The 16,713-nt window shown below is 38.0% G+C and overlaps 1 protein-coding gene across 1 annotated transcript in view; it reads left to right on the top strand.

Moving 5' to 3' along the window:
- The window catches only part of CNTNAP2 (contactin associated protein 2), a gene marked incomplete at its 3' end in the record, with an annotated part of 1,031,819 nt that overhangs the window by 558,742 nt on the left and 456,364 nt on the right, over nt 1-16,713 (top strand). The window lies entirely within an intron of this gene.

Genomic DNA, 16,713 nt, shown 5'->3' with positions numbered 1-16,713 from the left:
GAGCAGGCTTTGTGTATGATGCATTGGATGTAGAAGGGAAAAATTCTGCATACAACCTTCTGAAAAGAGTTTTAAAGAAGCCCTCATCCTGGTTTAGATTTGTGATTGAGATGGTGTCTGAAGCTTAACATTATTTTTTATAAGTAGCACTTTCTTCCACTGAGTTTCATGTACAGCTGAAATACACAATTTTGCTTTCATTTTATTAAAAGCAATTTCACTTATGTAACACCTGATGTTCCAACATCTGTGTTTGTGCAACAGAGTTGTCAAAGATTCTGGCTTTAGGTTTATCGGTTGACTGCAAAATTGTCCAAGTTCTGTGTGATATATCACATGGTATTGTACAGGAACCAATGACAAAATGTCATGTTTCTTTTCTTTGTCTATATATTTATCTCTCTGATTGACAGTACTAGAAATCTTTTTCATCATGATCTGATTGGAGAAGGGGTTAGGATTTAATTGTTTTTGGAGCAGGACTGTGTTTGTACATAAACACTAAAGATTAACTCAATTTCTCAAATGGGTCAAGTGTTGTACTAGAGGAAAGATAAAATACTGGTCTTAACTGTCACCTAGACAGAGCTGTAGGAGGGGTGAATGTGAGGTGAGGGAAAAAGCGGTACTCTATGATGGTGTGAGAACTTTGTCTTTCCATTCATTTTAGTTTAATGAAAGCTCTTGTACACACATACTCTTCTTCTCTCCATTGTCTTTTATTCACTTTACCTGCTTAACTGAATGAACTAATTTTACAGAATTTACCAGGAGCTGCTACTGAAATGGCAGATTAGATGTTTTTGTAACATGCTATAAGGCTAATACATGCTCAGGTCTAGCCAAATTAGGAGAGGGACCTTCATGATGATTGTCACTCCTCCACAACTTAACTCTAGAAGGTTAGGAGATTTGTAAGTCTCTCCAGCAGCTAGGTCATAGTTGTCAACTGTTAATTACTTGGAATAAGGAACAGCAATTGTGATTTCCGTTTGAAACTTCCCAAAGATTATCCTAGCCAGATTAAACCACCATAACTCTCCCTGCAGCTAATTTGTATTTATGCTTTGTGCTATGAATCAGTGTTTTGGTACAGAAAGGAGGAGAATTTGAAAATGTAAAGAATGCAGCAATTTAAATTCTTGAGAAATCCCATTTCCTTGATCACAGCAGAGGAGAAAAAGCAAACTGCCAGTACTTTAAATATGATAATTTTTGTCATAACTTGACAGCATATGCAAGCAAAAGACATGAAATAGATGAAGACAGAGGAAAATTGAGAGCACAGAAGGTAGTGTATGCAGAGCTGGATAATGTCTGTTTAAGCAACGTGACTTTGCTTGATTTCTATAAATGCTCTGCAGCTAAATGAATGTAAGTAAGTCAGGGTTGGTTTTTTTTTTTTTTTTTTGGTAAGTCAGGGTTGGTTTGTTTTTTTTTTGTCAGACAGTGTTCTCTTAGACTTGGCTCCTAAATGAATACGGGATCAAAGATGATTTTTTTTCTTCCACATAGCAAGATCATTTCATCATTTCTTCCTTAACCTGAACATACACTTTTCTACAAACATGCACTGCAGAAACAGAGGAAGGCACGATTATATGAAGGCAAAAGGTGCTGTAGGCATTTGCAACACTAAGCTTGCTAAATTGAGGATTCTCTGTGTCTTACTTAAGATAGCTCGTATAGACTAGGAGTGTTGTAACATGGGCTATAACTGAGATACGTCTCTCGGCTCTAAGTGGATGTTTGCCTGCATATCCTTGCATTGCACGGTTTAGTTCCTACAAAAAAGAACCAGTGTGTTTTAATGAAGCCAATTTTTAAACCCTGTTATATGAGCAAAAATAAGGAGGGGGAGTTGACAGGTTTTGATTGTTATGCTTCTGAAGTATTATTTTGTAGCAAAGTGGTGGGGGAGGGCTGTAGTTAGAACTAGTACTTGTTTATTAAAACATTTATCATCAGCAAATAACTGCTCCTGTCCTTATCTCCTGGTTTAAATCCTGAACTTAACGTTTCTTACAAGCAGCAAGTTCTCATTTTAAAATTGTCTGTGACAAAGGCTCGGTGTTTTTTTCTCCCTCTGTAAATGCACATGTTCATATCTAAACAAGTTACCATGTGAACTACACCTGCAGAGCATATTACATACACACTTGGAAGAGAAGGGACAGGAAAGGTTGTCCCCAACTCTGCAGAGCCAGTGTTAGTGCAAGTTACATATGCCTACCAGTTTCCTCCTTCTCTTCCACTCCCCACATTTCCATGGCCTGTTCCTTTCATCTTCAGGCCTCACGGGTCTTAACAGCCTGGTTTTACTGCTGCTGTCAGTCGTCCTCATCACCCCAGTGGTACCTCTGGGCACCTGTGGACAGGAGGCAAGGAACAATCAGTACAACCTCTTGGTCCACTGTCTGATCAACAGAGAATACAACAGCGAAAATATAATGAAAGTGCCATCTCACGCCCTTTCCATAATTGACATAATTTTGAGAAAGTAATTTGAGAAACAGGCCATTGTATGGATATTACAGCTACCCTGATCTCTGCACTGGTATTGATCTAGGCTTTCACTGTCACAAATTTTCCATGGATCATATGTATGATACCATATGAACCTATTACCCGTGATTACTCATTTTAATATGCTCTATGCTTAGTTTCATGGTGCTGCATCCTTTGAATACCTCACACTTTAACCCGAATATCTTGATAAAGTTTGACGCATTGTCTGCTAAATCCCTTTGCACAATTTCAATGGATTGTGATAGGAAAAACCATTAAATAAAACAAATACCAATGGTATGAAAGCTAACTCATGGGCATACACGATCTGGGAAGTTCTTAAGAAGTGCTGCTGTACGTGTTTATCATACTTCAGTTACAGATAAGGAACGTAGCTCACTGGAGATTTGGTTTCAACATGTTTCTGATGACAGTTAACATTGGAACAGGCTGTAGGCCCACAAGGTGACTTCACCTCCACTGAAAGGTAGAGTAAATTTGTTGAACTGTATATGCTTTGCATTGTGAGTATCAGCCTAGCCCCCAGTCACTAGAAACCTTGTATGGACTTCAGTGGGCTGTGTTTTAAAAATACACTCTACAGATTACTTACTGCCACATCCAATAATTCCTGCTTATGTTTATATACTCTTGTGTCATAATGCTGTATTTAAAGTGAAAAAAAAAAAAGTTCTTTTTGCTACTTAAGTTACACTTATTTTGACCCAGCATTAATATCTGTAGTCCTGTCATTTCAGAATTATCTAAACCAAAGATTTCCAGATGGCTGATGTACCTCTGTTTTTGCATTATAAATTCCCAAATTTATTTATGTGATCATAATGAAAAACACTAACATGCTTTCTTGCAAACAGCAGGCCTACAGAACATTTTTCTATTTTTATATACTTCATATTTCCCTACTTTTCCCTGTAGATGCATATATATCCTGCACAGCTATCCAGTATTTGCACTGTGTTCGCAAACATTATAGATGTTCAGATACAGACTGCCACACATTATCATGAATTGGTCTTGTCCATCATGTGAATTTTTAAACATAATTCCAAATACCTGTTCTGTGCTGGAATATTCACACTGAGATGCTAGATACACAGGTGCAAAACCATTCCAGATATGAGAAAGAAAACCCAGAATTCTTCCAACATTGTTATGTGATATTCGGCCTATTAAAAATTGGTACGACAGAGGCCAAGTAGTGTTGCATAGTTTATAAACAAACCATCACTCATGCTGTTATTATGGGTTCTTGGTTTTTAACTCAGAGGCCAAATCTTTCATTTGGATTTAAAAATTCACAAGGTTTGAAGTTGAATCGAGGCCTGCAATCTGCCTGTCAGGAGATTACCTCTTGTATTCACATTAAGGAACTTAAGATTCTTTTGACTTAGGAGTTTAATGGCTCAGGCTGTTTAATTTGCTGTCGGCATGACTAACAGTGAATATGCTCATCCCCTATGGCTGCAGTTGAAAAAGAAGAGCATCAGAATTCAAACTGTTTTCCAGATTAAATTCTTTTTACTTCTTATCTCAGTCAACTTCCAGATTTTCTATCAAAATGCAAGCATCATTGTGCTTTCTCAATGTTAGATCTAAACAGCTTTATCATAACCAACCTCATTAATTCAGCAAGAGCAACTTCCCCCCAAGCATGACATTTCTATGGAAACCTGGAGAAAGTTCCTCCTTCTGGCTTAGAAGTACTTTTTATTTGAATGAATTGGAGATTCCTATGGCATAGTAACAGTAAGAACTGTAAGAAATGTAACGTTACAAAGACCTAAACTGCATGAAGGGTGACTGAGCTTGATCCAGAGCATAAGCCTAACATTAGTATGCGAAGCTGAAGTGGCTTTCCTGTTGCCGTGTCTTAAAAGAATGAAAGCAAATACTAAGGACTTTGTGTGTTTCCTGGTTTTCTATAGTGCTAAGAAAATTGTAAGTCGTTAGCAAATGAGTAACAATAATTCCTAGCCTTCTGTAATAAGTCAACATTTAATTACCAGTTTGATATGTCATAGTAGTCTGAAAAGAACCTGGCAAATACACAACAAGAAAGTTTATGAAGCTGCCCTTATTTTCTGTGTTGCTTAACCCAGTCCCAAGCAAAGTAGCATGGAAAATTTCTATGAACAGCCGGCTATGTTATTTTGCACTGAATGACTTAAAAAGCAACATACAGACAAACTATTTTGGTAAAAGTATCTTTTGAATTTTCTGACTTCTATCAGTCTTCCTGCCAGGAAGGGATAAAGAACAATCCATATGAAATTTGATTTGCATTTAACATGATCTGGAATCTCAGATGTGGCTTTATTATGTTTTTTCATCAAACTAAAAGTGAAACAACATTAGTTACACCACCAGATTTTCAGCGAAGTTTTGTTTAAAAATCCATTTCCAGATGGTCTCTGTGATAATGAGGGCAAGTCATGCGTGAAACAACAGATTTGCAATGGTAAATATGTTTATTTACTTAGTGCTTATTTATTTACTGTAGACTTCTAGGACAATTGTCAAAGCTGCTGCTGTTTTTTAATGTATTTTGAAGTTGCTTTGTACAACAAGTGAAACAGGCAGTTAAATTTAGGAAAAAGTAAATAGGTCGGATTTTGAGCGTGTAACATCCTTGGTAAGCATCAGTTTATGCCACAAAACTACCTTTGGATTTTCAGTACTTCAGAAGATAAATGTATGTAACATTGTCAAGAATTCTGAAAAACACAGTCTTCAATAGAATGAATTTAATACGCATGTTACTTGATATACTAATTTTTAGCAACTTCCGTGTGGTAGTTCTACTAAAAAGTAACCTAATTTTAGAACATAATTTAAGTTTTGGGTTGTTTATTATTTTCCCTTGTCACTAGAACACCCAATGACAATTCTGCAGTATGCTATTTTTCAAAAGCTGCATCATTTCACAAACAGAGGCATTTCTTGCCGTTCTGGCATTTCCAGAATGACAGCAGAGCAAATAGCTGTAGTAACTTTTCTGTAAGGTATGTATGCACTCTATAAGGCCTTAAAAAGAAACAGGTTTTGTTCTTTTTGTTGGTGTTTTCAGGGAGAAGAGGGGTTTGTCAGCAGATCCCTAATAGCTAAATGAAATTATTGATGCTCTGAATGAGAATAGGCTTTCTAAAATTATTTGGTCCCAACAGCCTCCAGGTCACCAGTGTGGGTACAGTTGTTAGCAGCAGCACATATTCCTGCTACAGTCAAAAAGTTGTGCTCAGCCATGTTTCACTGACAATGTCACAAGGCCTTTAACAATAGTGAACTGAATGATTTATTACAATTCAGCTTATGAGCTGCGTAGTTCAGTGATTTATCTTCATAAAATACTTGTGACAGCCTCTACTATGCATCAGAATGCAGTTAACCCAAGGAAAGGATGATGCAAACATAATGTGTTTCCATGATTTATTGACTGTGGATCCTATAATTACTAATTACGCATATGACAGACCACCTTATGCATGAAATGCAACAGAAAATCTGCAGTGAAAAATTATGACAGCAATACAGTCAAAGTTCCTATAAAAAAAGAAATTTTACAGTGAGGACTGTGAATATATTTTCTGACCCTAAAAAAATCTGTATTTGCATTAATAATTTTTAATAAAAGCTCCAGAAAGGGGAGGGGAAAAAAATCTACCAGGTTTTAACCTATTTTCCATCGTGCTCTCACTTGTGATGTAAAAAACAATGCAATTATTAAAAGGTTAGTGAACAACAGCAACAAAAATATTTGGAAAAGACATCTCAGTTACTGACAGTTCCTGAAGCACTTTATTCTTAAGTATCAGATGATGATTACTGACAAACATTTAAACTAAACTGTGAATATCCTAATCTTTGCCAGATCTAACAAATTTTCTGAGCTTTTTTTTCCTGCTATACTTTATTCATTTCCTTGCCTACTAGAATAAAGAGAAAAAAAATAAAAAGGTATTTGTGAAGTAAAAAGCAATAATCAAGTAGTTACTACAGCTGTGTAGTTTGTAAAGAACTTAAAAAACATTTGAAATTGGTATTAGTACTCTACTTTAAAATAACCTGTTGAACTATTAGAATCTACCATTATTCCCCCTAACAAAATACCTAAAGGCAATAGAACCAAAACCAAACTTACTGTCTATGAAGAACCTTCACACTTTGAGTTTGACCCTTGAGCTTGAGTGTCTTCTGTAAAGATACATAATTAACAATACCTGCTCTATTAACTGCTCGTCCTTCTGCAGACACAATGTTCATAGAATTATGGAATAGGTAAGGGTGGAAAAGACCTTAAGATCATCCAGTTCCCACCCCCTGCCATGGGCAGGGACACCACACACTAGACCATAGGATAATACTTTCAGTCAGTTGTGATGGCCACAAAGGCACTTGACAGGTAAGAACAGGGCAATTTTATATATAAGACAGTGAATGCAGTATTTATAATCTTCCTTGCTATACATGTTTTAAAATGCTTTACTCCCATGCTGCAGTTTTCCATAAAGTGAGGTTTTAACTGGATTGCACTGTGAATAGAATTTACAAGGGTTTGTAAAAATACAGTTTTTCTATTCACCCATAGGGGGCGGCAAATACTGACCAAAGGTCAAAGTTGCAAAGCAAAAGAATGGACAGTTCAGTTAAACAAATTCACATTGAGCCCAGGAGGTATTAATTTAATGCAGGTTGATTCCCTCACTGTCAGTACAGATTCAGTAATTATGAGTGGGTACAGTATATATAAGTTGAGCTGGGAGCAAATTCTTTTATAATGAAACCCAGTAGCAACTGTAGCTGGGGAAAGCTATTGCCTCCCCATTATAATGATTCTGATTATCACAGGCTGGTAGGTGTGAAAGATACTGAAGCTCGTATAAGCCAGCCTCTTGAAAAATCAGAGTTTTTCCACATGCTAGCCTAAATCCTTAGCTGGTATGGATGCCCATAGGCTCAGGACTTCAGCAGAGGCATTTAAATTTGAACACTGTTGCGGTAGCCTCTCCAGTGACTTTAACCCCAGCTGAACTCCTGTAGCTTAAGGACAAAGACGTGAATGTGTGGATCTTTAGAAAATATTTTATTTTTGAGGCACATGGTTTTAAAGTGGTATTGATAATATCACAACTTCAGATCCCTTAATTCGTGTGTTACTAACTAGCAGGAACAGCCATGGTGCACATGTGAGGTACATAATAGTGATCTGTTTCTACCATGCCAGCTCTCACAGTGTCCTACTAGTTGTATTGACAGGACTGTTCTATCCCTGGCTTTCCTCTGTTACAAGTGGTGGATTCAGTCTGTAGTTCAAAGGCAGTGCTTCCAGCACCCAGCACTGAAGGAGTGCTCAGCTCTGATCCCACTGCTGTGCTGAACAGTCCACTGCAGTGCGGCTGTATTTGAAAGAACAGCCCTTCCTCTTTCATCAGGTGTGGGCTGGAGTCATTCCTCATTTTCTAGGAATGTGGGGAACTTTACTGAAATTCATGGCAAGGGGCAGCAAAATAAGGCAATGTATATTTGAAGAATAGATAGTTTGATACCTTTTCAAAGGCATTAGGTTAGTCACTTTAAACTACACTATTCCTCTTTGACAACCCATAGTGAAAGGTGCAGATGAGAGAAAATGCTGTCATATTGAACTGACAGGGAAACGGGCTGGAGTAATTTTCAGGTTTCTTCTTAGAACTTTTATGATGAAAGGCTGCTTTCCATTAGATACTTCCTCCTGAATGAATGCATGAAATGCACTTTTAAAACCTAGGATCAGAGTTCATGGATGGAATCAAAGTACATGCTTTCTTCACTTCGAGGTATAATTGCATTGTCAAAGAGCAGTCTGTAACAGGCAATATACAGTAAAATGCAAAGCAGTCCTGCAGTCTTAATAATGTTTTTAAGGTTTTCTTAGAAAACCACTGCTTAAGGTCCAAGTATTTTTACTGTGGTTCCCTTTGAGACAGACTATATTTTATGTATACCTGGCCACTGTACTGTTAACAAAGAATATATAATGTATTAAAATATTTTTAGTTAATAAAGTAAGTGAATAATTTGTATGGATGATTATATTAAGACTTTGGTTCACTACAAACTTTTTTTTTTTCTGTTGGCTTTCTGGTTTTGAAAACATACACCTACTTACTGCTAATGCAGAATTAATCAGTACCAGCAAATACATGCAAAGACTGGGGCAAAATTATTCTTTTAGGGGTAAGGAGATGCCACTTGAAATCTCACTTGCAGGAGATCTAATACTCGAAAGATTGCTATGGCAGTGTGGTGTTTTATCAGTTTTTCCTTAAGGCTTTTGATAGAAGAGAACAGGCTGTTTTCAGATGAAGATACCAATGTCCTCAGCAAATGCTTTCAGCATTTTAGATCTGCCTGTGTCTGCAATAGGGAGCAATGTAGCATGGTAAGAGTGGATCTGCAGAGAACAGTTTATGCTGAGCTGTGAAAATCCATGCAGTGTCATTTGCACACTTGAGACTGGAGATTCTTTGGATGTAGTTTCATCTAAGGCAAATACAGTCACCAGGTATTGAGACCAATACCAACTAAAACTAAAAGCTAAATGTAGTTTACATGTAAACCTCTACCTCCAGCTTTATTGGTGTCTGGTTCATGCACAAAACTGTCTTCTACTGTGGGGAGTTCACTGCTTTTGCTTGTGGCTGCAGAACTGGTCTAAAGCAAGGTTAAATCCATCCTCAAAGTCTCACTAATGAGGATCTTAACCACAGTCACAGCACTGTTTGGTTCTGGAAGTGGAATATTCCAGGTATAAAGAGTAAATTATTTAATATGGTTTGAGTTCAGTGAAAAATAGATCATGAAGAAACACCCACTGGTTGGTCAGCAGTATTTGCTAGATTATGTCTACATTCAGTGCTTTTTTTCTGGGGGGGAGTGGTGGGTTTGGTTTTGTTCATGCCTCTGTGACAGAGGCAGGGGTTCTTGTAAGGCAGCCAGCTCCCTGTAAAAAGTGCTATACTGTGTTTGGAAGAAAAAACACAATGTTTCTATTTATTGTGTGAGGCATATGTACAATGAAGATAAAATGATAAAAAGGTTTTTTGTATAATAGGATTAAGACATGAAAAGGGCTGCTATGTAAATTTCCTTTCAGCAAATCTTGTGCCTCAAGGTTTGTATAGCTTCTACACAGGAACATAATGAAAGTGTTACAGGTGCTCATTTAAAAGTATTGCCAAATAAACAACATAAAGCTATTTTAGTGTACCACAAGTACGGTGATAAAGCTTCAATCACTTCTTCCCCCATCATATGCTTCAAGCTCTCAATCATGCATTGATGACTGCTAGAAAATGTGCATAGAAAGAACTGTTTGGATGTCTGAGACATATTTAGGTCCCAATTTGGCCAAGTACTTAAAGATGTGCACAGCTTTTATACCCTTGAGTGATCTCCTACTAAAGCATGTTTTTAAGTATTCTTGTTGGTTCGGAGCCATGGCTAGGAAGCTTGTCTCAGGCATTTCAATATCAGAACAAAGTTACATTTGATTTTTGCTGTTGGTCACAAAATGCCAATATACCTTTAGTCCCATGGAGGTTTTTTCTTCTTTTTGTACCTGCTTTTTCTGACCAACATAATCCTCCACACCAAGTTCTGTTTTGTTTGTCATTAAATATTCTGTTTAAGACAAAGTGAAAGTGTTCAGTTGGGCATCTGTGAAAAAAATGTAGGGAAATAAAAATTGGTCTATGCTCCTTCTCACTGAACATGTCAGTGTTATGAAATGAAACGTTAGATTTCCTTTTGTCCCTCATCTGGAATACCTAGAGTTTTTTATAAATTATTTATCCAGCCGTAATGTGCAAAGAATGGACGCTATCTCTGTCATGGTTTCGTAAGTACCTGAATTTTGTGAGTCCAAAGATAAGACTAAGTAAAGTAGGTTACCTGTTCTATTTTTAAAATTTAGCCATCTAAATAATAAATAGACAGTAAATAGTATAAATAATTGTCATACAGAAAGGCTTTAAATTCAGACAGTCCCCCCAAAAGCTAATGAAATATAATATGAATAAATATGACAGAATAGTATTCATAAAACAAGTACCTGTATGTTTCATAAGATGAAAAGTAATAAATCAAAATACTAAGATGCTGAGTATATAAAAATAATCATAATTCAGTTCAGAATGGTATCTGGCAGGTGACTGTAAAAACTATAAAATGAAGTTACAGCTTTATGAGTATAATGCTGTTTCTAAGATGGTTTATTTTTACAAGACAAAAAGAAGAAAAAGAAATATAAATCCTTTTCTAGGAAAAATCTGAAGGTTTCTTATATGAAAAATATAAGAAAGTATATAGGAGAAAGAGTAGTTAAATTACCAGTTTCAGTAATAATGATTGTGATTATTTGAAATCTAAGAATAGATCAGATTTTGCATTAGCATGCTTGTGGTTTTAAGTAAGGAAAGTAAGTTGATTGTGTTCTATGTACTCTTGGATGCAAGTAGCTGTTTTGAGGTCTAAAAGATGAGGATACATTATCCGGATATGAGACAGAGCTGTATTGTAATTATAAGTGTTGGCAGTTAAAAATCAGGTAAAGCTAGATGCTGATTTGGAAAGAGTTTTGAGGAAGTTAGGAACAGTTGTGCTAAATAATTGATGTGCAGCCATTGTCTATTTCTTAGACAAGATTAATCTTGGAGCCATTCATGGAGATTATTACCACTGAGCATGCACAAAACCCACTGCAATTCCAGGGCACCAGGCTGCATTATTGGAGGCAACATTTTCTGACTTGAGGTGGACTGCAAGAGAGGAAGAGGGTAATGAAAAAAGGTGTACTTGTTCAGTAACAACAGCATCCTTTCAGCATCCTGAACACATATAGATTCCAATTTCCAGGTGTATGTATTTTCATATTTAAGGCACAATAATAATACTTTTTTTTTTCCTGAGTATAAAGACTGTGAGAAGAAGAGCAGTGAAAGGAAAGGAAAAAGCCTGTGCTTAAAAAGCTAAAACTGTTTCAGCAGTTGCATGAGATTCTACAAGGCTCTTAAGCATAGAATTTGCAAAACGTTATTGTTTCTGTCATTCAAGCACAGTCTTTCATCTGGTTTTATTAGTTTTCAGTAAAAAAAAAAAAAGGGGGAAAAAAATCATTATGAGTTTGACATTATTTGCCAGGTATATGGTCCATTTCATTGAAATCACCTGTAGTCAAGCCTCTTACAAGAACAGGTTTGAATGTTTAAAGAGTCTGCAGGATTGTAGCTGTATGTATTTGTTGTATTTTAAGTTTACTGCACAACAGTATTAACTATGGAAAGAGGAAAATTACCTAGGTTTGGGAGGGTTTTAGTTTTTTCCTCTGTGTTTGGGTTTTTTTCTGAATACATCTGTATATACACCTGTATATACAAGGCTAGAGATGTATTTAAAGGTAAATGTTCATCTCTTTCTTCTGGCATTAACTTGCAGAAAAAACTCAGTATAAATAAAGTATCACCAATGGGCAAAATTTTCGCATGTTTCCAACTCCTGAGCTTAAATTTGAGGATGAAATTTTTCCTAACAGTTTTGGTTTTATTGGAGAACAGGGTTTTTTTTCATTGAAATCCCTTCAGGGGTTGCATTTGGTACAGTCTTAGCTTACTGTTCATCTGGATAGCTGAAAAAATTGTTAAAACTAAAAATGAGAAGGACTTTTCTGAATCATAAATCCTAAAACAGATTATAAATATAGTGTATTGCATAAACTGTGTAAAATATTAGCATAGGAAGTGCTGTGATTTTGTCTTTCCAGTTTAAAAATACAATTAGCTAAACAGAGAAAAGCACAGCTCTTGTAATTACATCCTGGTGATTATTTTTTTCTTTTTCCATTTGAATATTAATGGCATATATTGCTGCATATTTGAACACAGCTGAATGTTTCAAACAAAATACAGTTGGCTTGTTTTCTCACAGAAATACTGGTGCAAAATTGTACTGAATTAACAAGGGCTTAGGCAGGAATAGCAACTACACCACCATCCTCGGACGAAACATGAAGCTGGCAGGCTACAGTAAAAGCAGTGATAAACCAACCTCTCCCTCTCTGCATTCACCCTCAGACAGGATGAGTCTTGTGATCGGCACAGAAACTTTGACTGGATTTGTCATTTCCTGGATTACCAGGAATCCACACACTCATTGCTGAATACCTAGTAAAGCCTCATTGCTTCCAGCACCTCTCAGGCTTGTTCATAGGTCTGCTCCCTGTTCTGCTCTGGAGCCTCCCCATCCTGAATGTTAAGGGTTTCATCTTTTAAAACATTACAAGAAATTACAGTGTAAAATGTTTACTACAAAAGTAGGAACTAATGACCAGTTTGCAGCTGCATAACCTTAGATGGCTTCAGTGCTTCATGGAGTGCAGATACTATAATATCCCTGTTTTATTCTTAAACTGAGCTACAGTCATAAATCAGAATTATGATGAGGTTCTGTTCTGATGTAGCAGATGTGATGCTGTTGACTTCAGATGAATTTTGTCTGTGTGCATCAGCAGACTATATAATCTAGCACTCGTTAGTAGCCCCTGCATGGATCAGTACCTGTATAGGAATATTTGATTGCACAAGATTAACTGTAAAAGAATTTGACAGGTTTGCTACTATAGTTTTCTTGAAGGCATAACTCAACCAGCTGTTATCTAAGTTGTTCATTATGCATTAAACTCTTGTACTCTTTTGGTATTCATTAATCTAGTCCTTCTTCTGTGTCTATAATAAGCAAAACATCTGTTTCTTCTTGTTCAATCAAAGTGCGTACCTCAAGAGTCCTACTTCTAAAATAATGTCATTTAAACACAAATCCTAGATAGGGAGAATGCATTTCATTAACATATTTAATTTGCATATGAAACCAGCTTTTTCAGAACTCGGCAGGGAATTTCTGGTGGCAGCAGTGTGTGGTTGGGTTGTTATTTTTTTCTCAACTTGTATACCAGAAAGTTACAGTAAGAAAAAAAAAAAAAAGAATGCAAATAAATATGTGTATCAGCTCAGACAAGAGAGCTCAAACTGCAGTGAGAAGTCATAGAATCATAGAATAGTTAGAGTTGGAAAGGACCTTAAGATCATCCAGTTCCAACCCCCCTGCCATGGGCAGGGACACCCCACACTAAACCATGTCACCCAAGGCTGTGTCCAACCCAGCCTTAAATACCGCCAGGCATGGAGCATTCACAACTTCCCTGAGCAACCCATTCCAGTGCCTCACCACTCTCTCAGTAAAGAATTTCTTCCTTATATCCAATCTAAACTTCCCCTGTTTCAGTTTGAACCCGTTACCCCTTGTCCTGTCACTACAGTCCCTGATGAAGAGTCCATCCCCAGCATCCTTGTAGGCCCCCTTCAGATACTGGAAGGCTGCTCTAAGGTCTCCAAGCAGCCTTCTCTTCTCCAGGCTGAACAGCCCCAACTTCCTCAGCCTATCTTCATACAGGAGGTGCTCCAGTTCCCTGATCATCCTCGTGGGCCTCCTCTGGACTTGTTCAATCAGTCATTGTTGTGCATTTGGGATGTTGGCCATTCTAAACTTTCCAGCTGAAAATGCTTTTAATAGAGTCTTATTCTACTCTGAATATTGAGTCTTGGTTTATTGAAGATCTCAGTTAAGCTTGACTTTTTTTTTAAGTCGAAGTAGAAATATACATGAGGCATGTAATAAAATACTACAATAAAAATAGCTCGTACAGCTGTACAGCCTTAGTTCGTATGGGAGAATATACTACGTATTCCAATTTAAGTCTCTGGAACACAGAGCATTAACATGTGGAAGGAAAGAGGGTTAACAATACTGCCTTTTATACTGTCATGCTTCTAGCAAGCAGCTTACAGAGGGCACCATACCCCCTTAGTGTATTTCGCTAAATGCTGTGCACAGAGAAGGAATGCATGGCATTAGTTGTTGCTACAGCTCTCCTCATGTTCCCATTCCTGTCTGGTCTGCTCAGCAGACCCACCTTCCCTCCACCTGCTTCTTTCCTTGACTCACAACAACATTCATTTCTTTCAGTGTAGTGCCGGTGAGCTTGGGGTGTTTTTACTGCACACTGGGAGAGCATACCACAGACAGTAGTTAGAAGTACCTGTGCACTTCTTAGACTTAGCATACTGTGCACCATTCTCACTTGGTATTTCAGCAGGTCGCATCACCTGTTTCTGTGCTTTAAGAAGGAATGTTTTGGGACTTACAAGATGTTCAGAAATCCATGCTGAATTAGACAAATCTCTCCTCCAGTAAAAAAGTGTGCCAGGGACTTTAACTCACAAATTGAGTGTGATAGAAATTATGGCTTTCTTCCTTTTTTTAAAAAAAAAAATATTTTCATTGTTTAGACTACTTGTTCTGCTTATTGACAATTAAAATAGATTTAGGTAGTGAGAAACAAAGACAATCTTTAAAACCTTTCCTCTCCCAAGTTCAGCTTCAGCTCCTCACTACCAGCGCTCCTATCTCCTACTCCCGAGCAGCCCTCTGGGGATGCGAGACTATGGGCTGGACATAGCGGCTCCTCTCTGCTGCGCCCTTCGGCTCCATCGCTGCAGGTTGCAGCTCCCTCAGGAGCTCTCCATCCCCTCCCTCCGGGGGGGGAATCCCCTTGGAACCGCTGCGGGGGGCGGCGGGAGCCCCTCCTGCCGCTCTGCCCTCGGGGCTGGCCGGGCCGTTCCTCACCCTCGTCCCCTCAGCGCTCCCCGCCGGGCACCGCCCGCCCTTCCTCAGCCGAGGGCGCTGTGCACGAGGCGCCCGCCCGCGGCTGAGGGGCTGCGCTGTGCCCCGCCGTGGGGCGGCTGGAACCGGCTGGAGCCGGACTGGACTCGCATCACCTCAGAGAGACCTCGCCCGCCCCCGGCAGCGTTTAGGCGCAAAACCCGGTACAAGTCCCTACTTCAGCCGAACTGAAGACCCTCACCGCCTAACTCATGAGTATTTCTGCTTCTCTAGAGGCTGAGGAGAACGTGAGACGTGTCCGAGCTCACAGCTCCCTTTCCCACCACACCTGAGGTTTTGTTCCAGCTCCTGCCTAGAGGCTGGTCTGAGAGCCTTGGAAAGCCCGCAGAGGAGGCCAAACACACCTGTGGTGTTTCAAGGCAGTGGGGTACGTTTTCTATAAATAAGGGTCACTACAGAAAACACTGTCAGCAGCCCACAGGTGCTTATACCCAGATGAACAGCGAAAGTCAGTTTCAGCCTTGTGAGAGGTGAGATCTTTTCGCGTGACCTCCTAAACCAGATGTATCTTTTCTTCAAAACTAATTTCCTGCCTATTTTTGTTTCCTATTCTGTCAAGTTTAGGACATTCTATCAATTTTAAGGAAAGAATCATGGATTTTAAAAGGAAAAATACAGAAAATGGAAGAATCTCTGTTTGCATTAAAAGTTGATGCTGTTTGTTGTTTTGGGTTTATTTACTTCACCTGGTGAGAGTTAATGTCTCAGGCGCTTTCCCTGCATATCTTAACATTTAACAATGAAGTCTGTATAAAAGACACCACAAATAACACAGAGCTGTGAGCATCCTTTCTCTGGCAGCAGCACTGCAGAGGACATAAGGGCAAAAGAGGATGTAATGCTGGAACCAGCTGGAATATTTGGGTTTAAGTATGTTCTGGTAAACTTAAGTTGTAGTAACATGTTGCAACAATTTTGGAACTCTGTAGAAAGGTATATCCTCTTTCCCAAGTTTATTATCAGTTGAAATTAATTTTATCTGGATTGTAATTGTGTGATTTTCTGTTTCTTCTTTGTATGTTGAATGTAATGAAAACAAGAAAAAGACTTGCAAACAGAAAGCTTTTCTCATACTTAGTGTATTAGGTCTTTCATCTTTTCTTACACTAGATGGAACAAGCTTTGGTAGAAATATTTCTTACTGATACATTTTTCAAGAGGCTTTTATTCACACTAATGAATATTCCAAGGTATAGCACTCCATCTTATTTGAAGACTAGATCTTGTATCTTAAACACATGGAAGCAGTGGGAAAAAATAATAATTGTTTGGGTTTATCTTCTTGCCATGACTGTTATTTCTTGTTCATAGAAGATAATATTCTTTCCAATATTTTGAAAGTTTACCTTCTATTATGCTTCTGCTGATATTTTGCATCACATTTAATGTTAGGAGCAGTTTATTGGATTGTGT

Source organism: Psittacula echo, assembly GCF_963264785.1.
Source record: "Psittacula echo genome assembly, chromosome: 2".
Lineage (NCBI taxonomy): Eukaryota > Metazoa > Chordata > Aves > Psittaciformes > Psittacidae > Psittacula > Psittacula echo.
Note: the sequence above shows the minus strand (reverse complement) of the source record. Positions and strands in the feature narration are given on the sequence as shown.